Source organism: Cannabis sativa, chromosome 3 (genome assembly GCF_029168945.1).
Source record: "Cannabis sativa cultivar Pink pepper isolate KNU-18-1 chromosome 3, ASM2916894v1, whole genome shotgun sequence".
Lineage (NCBI taxonomy): Eukaryota > Viridiplantae > Streptophyta > Magnoliopsida > Rosales > Cannabaceae > Cannabis > Cannabis sativa.
Genome location: NC_083603.1, coordinates 69,009,005 through 69,014,087, shown reverse-complemented (window position 1 = coordinate 69,014,087; position 5,083 = coordinate 69,009,005). Strand labels below are relative to the sequence as shown.

Genomic DNA, 5,083 nt, shown 5'->3' with positions numbered 1-5,083 from the left:
ATCGCTGATTATACCATGTCAGTCTAAATCCAGTGTTATGACAAATCAGGGAATAAACTTTCGAACATATAATTAAGATTATATTCCACTGTGCGGACAACACTATAATCATTAACAAATTCATATGTTCTGGACTTAAATAGAATTCATACATTATATAATAAATCATGTGAACCATGCAACATAAAATGTTGTTTCTGATCTTTATTAATAAGTAAATCTTATTATATTGAAATGGGTTTTATTTAGGGCACAAAACCTAACACTTTCATGGTAAGGAAAATGAGAGTCCATATGTGCATATTCAAGCCTTCGAAGAGGTGGTGGCCACATTCAATAACCAAGCTGACATCATAAACTTGGTGAGATTGAAGTTCTTTCCTTTCTCACTCAAGGAAAAGGCTAAAAGCTTGTTGTATTCCTTAAGGCCTAGGTCTATTAGGACATGGGATTAAATGACGAAAGTATTTTTCTTTAAAATTTTTCCACCCGATAAGACGAGCAACCTTAAGAGGCAAATATCTACCTTAATCCAAATGGACCACGAAACGTTTCATCAGGTTTGGGAGAGGTTTAGAGATTTGATGGGCCAGTGCCCACATCATGGATACGAAAGTTTGTGTCTTGTTAGCTATTTCTACGACGGTCTCACAATCGACAAAAGACAATTCATACAAATGATGTGCAATGGCGACTTCATTCAGAAAGATCCCGAAGAACCTTTGGAATATCTTGAAGAAATTTCTGAAAAAATCCTACACATGGAGTGCGCCAAGTCCTACAGACAAGCCACGAACAGCCGGAGTCTACCAATTGAAGGAGGAGGACAGTGTGAAAGCTCAATTTGAAGCCTTGAAAAAACAATTTGAGGCTTTCAAAACTCAAGAAAGTAAAGCACTCCAATTGGCTGCAAAAGTGAAAAAGCAAGAACCATGCTTCATTTGTGGAGGGACATATTATCAACCACAAGAGTGCCCTACTCTTAGTATGTTAAGGGGAGGAGATGAGGAACAATGTAATGCCTTAGGGGATTACAAGAAGCCTTATAATGCCTACTCCAAGACATACAATCCTAGTTTTCGTAACCATCCCAATTTCAATTGGAAGGATACAAGTCAAAATCAAGCATCTAGGAGCCAATGGATGCCTGATAACAAAAGAATTCTATTGAGAATTCCATGAAAATTTTCGTAGAATCCAAACTAGAGTTCAGGGCCTATTTCACTCAGGTGATAGAGGAATTGAAGGACATGAAGATTCAAATAACAAAGTTAAATGATTCTTCAGTCATTCAAGAGCGTGGTAAGCTTCCCGCTCAGCCTCTAATCACTCCAAAAGGGCAACATATGTCATATTCCATCTAAGCACCACTGCGTATATCTCTATGTGCTAACTACTGTCTTACCTGATGTCCCGCAAATATGGAGATTCTGAATCCCCGGGTGCTCCTGACCAAGTGCCGGTAATCTTAGTCACAATCCCGAGATACACAAGTATAGGGTAATCCCTAAATCCATTTTCAAAAATTATAAAATTGGCATTTACATTATAGATATTCACATAGAGCTCAGAATGACTTTCCAATGATATAAACAACGTTCTAAACAGAGTCCCGAGTCAAAAGTTATGACCAAAACAAAACCCCAAGAAACAAAAAATACAATAAGCTGCCATAAAATGGTCGTGCCTACTGGGTTTAAAAACCCAGATAACCTCGTTTCCAGCCACGAAATTGCCTCCAAAAACAAAAATTTTCATGCTAAATCACCCCACAATCATAGTTAACTTTCACCTCGCATAAATCAAATAAATAGAGAAGAATTACACCTAATTCACTCTCCAACAACACCAAAAACCAGCAACATAAAATCATCCCAAACACACCTAATTCAAGCAAAATTCTCATATAATTCAAAATCATACACCACCAACTAGCAAGTTCTGAATTGGGCATTAAAACACATAAAACATGCATCAAAATCCAACCATATACCCCTCAATGTTCAGATTTAACAACATCTAAACTAAGCTCCAAACCAAGAGCTCAAATCCATAAAACTCCAACAATAAAGATTTGCACATCCAAGTCAAAATCTCAAGCTTCAAGCAAAATAAATTTAGAGCTATAAATCATATTATAAACACAAAATATCACTCGATTAATCACACCGAAAGCTTACCCAAAGCAAAAATCAAGAGTTTAAGACACCACAAGTTCATAACATCAAAATCAACCCAATTTACACAAACATGCAATTCAAGAATTTCAAAACTCAAAACACAAATTTAAACTTCTATTTCAGCTACAAATTCAACATGAAAAAGGGGTTAAGAACTACCTCAATCACAACACCAAGCTAAGCTCAAAAACCCACCATGAATCCAAGCTTCAAGATCAATTTTTCAACACTTAACAAATTGAAAAATATGGAGATAAGAGAGAGAGGGGGGTTCGGCTATGGCTGTAAGTTGGATTTCCAAACGAGATGCCCTCCTAGAACTGTAAAAACATACCCCGTACAACTACTCCTTATGTAAATATTAGCTGCAAAATCATCACTCTATGCTCTCTTGAATTATAGTGATTTTCAACTTTTTTCTTTCTCTCTCTATCCTCTCTTCTCTCTCCACTCTTTGAGAGTTGTTTCCATGCATACAAGGGGGTTCTTGTTGGAAATTATTTTACCAGGATCTTAGATCTACTCACAAGTATGTTGATTAACACCCTAAATATGAACTTCTAAAACGATTATGAAATAAACACATATAAAGTTTAGGAAACCTTACATTGGGTGCAGCAGAATATAATGACTCCTTCCGTTCAGATATCTAGCCCTTGATTCCTTTCTGTAGCAGAGCATTATCAATATCTGAATCTGTATTTCTTTCTCTCCTTCTTTAGTGCTGAAACTCATTCTTACTGAAAGTCTTTCTTCACGATCTTCCTCACTATGATTGAGGTATCACTTGCTGTGTGTGGGCACTACTCTAATCACTAAGTATTTCGAAATTCAAGAGGGAAGAGAGAGAAGAAGGTGGCGGCTAGGTATAGAGAGAGAAGGTTCAGGTTTTTCTCTGAAGGAAAAAGTAGAAAGTTAAGTGTAAATTTCTTGAAGCCTTCACTATCTATTTATAGCATTCCACTAGGGTTAGGTTTGAATTATTTGGCATTAAAATAATGAAAATATCAGAGGTAAAACCATACAAAAGTGGCCGGCCATGCTTAGTGAATTTGGGCCTCACTTTTTGCAATTTTGCAGTTTTATCTTTTCTGCATTTGATTTTCTCAAAAACGTCAATTTTCTAATTCAACCATTTAAATGCCAATTCTAACTATTTAATAACTATAAATAATTATTAAATAATATTGTCATTTATCATATTTATTAATTGAACCATACAAAGTATCATAATTAACAAATATGCCCCTAAAACTCTTTCTTTACAATTTCGCCCTTACTTAGTGAAAAATTCACAAATAGACATAGTCTAATTTGAGAATTATAATTGATTAATCAAAACCAATTATATGAGTCTTACAAGCAATATTATCTCAACTAGTGGGGGGACCATGGGTCTCTATAACCGAGCTTCCAATAAGCAGATCAAGAATTTATAACCTAAATTCATTGACTTATTAATTCTTCGTTGAATCCACCCATAGGACTTAGAATTCACTCTCAGTATATAGAATGCTCTATCTGTTCCACCATATAGACACATCATTAGTTATCCATTGTTATAATCCTAATTTGATCAATGATCCTCTATATGAATGATCTACACTGTAAAGGGATTAGATTACCGTTACACCCTACAATGTATTTAATCCTTAAAACACTTAACCCAGTATAAATGATATTTCAGCTTATGTGAAATGAGTACTCCACCATTTATTTTCGTTTGGTCAAGCTCGAAGGAGATCATCCTTTACTTACTATTCGCCAGATAGAAGCTATAGATTCCATGTTTATGTTAGCGCTCCCACTCAATTGCACTACCGTGTTCCCAAAATGTACGTATCACCCTGACCCAAAAGTAGGCTTAACTAACAAATCAAAGAACACGAATAGCCTCTTGAGATTGAGCCGAATCATAATAGGATTAAGATCATTTGATCTAGGATCAACTAGGCGATATTGACTTGAATAGATATTACGGTAAGTTTAATAAATCTAAGTCAAAGTTCAATATCGGTCCCTTCCGATGCATACTCCATGCATCCAACCTGAGCTTTACTTTAACCAATGCTCTGGAAAGAACATAGCATTTCTATAAATGCATGTAAACTCTGTTGTAGATTATCATATCAGTAAAACCCTGTGTCTGATAAATCTAAGAAACTTTATTCACATAGTCATGTTTACTTTCCAATTTGTTGACAACACAATAAACAAGATTAAGTATGTGAAAAGGGTTTAAGATGAATTCATACATTATGTACATATAATCATGAAATAAATCATGTGAACCATGCAACATTAAATGTTATTTCTGATTTATATTAATAAGTAAATCTGATTATATTGAAATGAGTTTTATTTAGGGCATAAAACCCAACAAACTCCCACTTGCACTAATATAAAACAAAAAGTGCATTTCAAATAATCTCATCACCTTGATAAACAAAAAAAGTGTAGTAGTAGTAAACTCCTCGTAATAGGATCTGAAAGGTTGAATTAAATAGAACCTTTTCTCCACCATTACTCTTCCTTAATCACAAAATCATTGATAATGTGAAATTCCTCTCTATATGTCTACTCTTTTTTGGATACTGGATTCTATACCTTTGGCAACTACTTTTGGTTAATCAGGAAATTAACACTAGTAGTTTAGGCAATTTGGAATGGTGCCAAAGATGTATAGAACTTTCCTTAGACTGAATAAGTACCTTTCCTGCAACTTTAACATTTAGTCCCTTTCTGGTAGACCTAGCTACTCTAGATAGGTTTTTACACTTCTCGAAAATCACTATTCCACCCCTAGAGTAATCACCATCTTATCAGAAAGATTTTCTAGCACAAAGGCAAATCTCGAAATCTGATGTGGTGCAGTCTAAGAGTTTTAAATACACCCTTATTGA

The 5,083-nt window shown here is 34.9% G+C and overlaps 1 non-coding gene across 1 annotated transcript; it reads right to left on the bottom strand.

Moving 5' to 3' along the window:
• Positions 1-503: 503 nt before the first annotated feature.
• On the bottom strand, positions 504-610 carry LOC133036397 (small nucleolar RNA R71). Its single transcript, XR_009687056.1, has one exon. It is a non-coding gene; the product is annotated as a small nucleolar RNA R71 (small nucleolar RNA).
• Between the last annotated feature and the right edge of the window lie 4,473 nt (positions 611-5,083).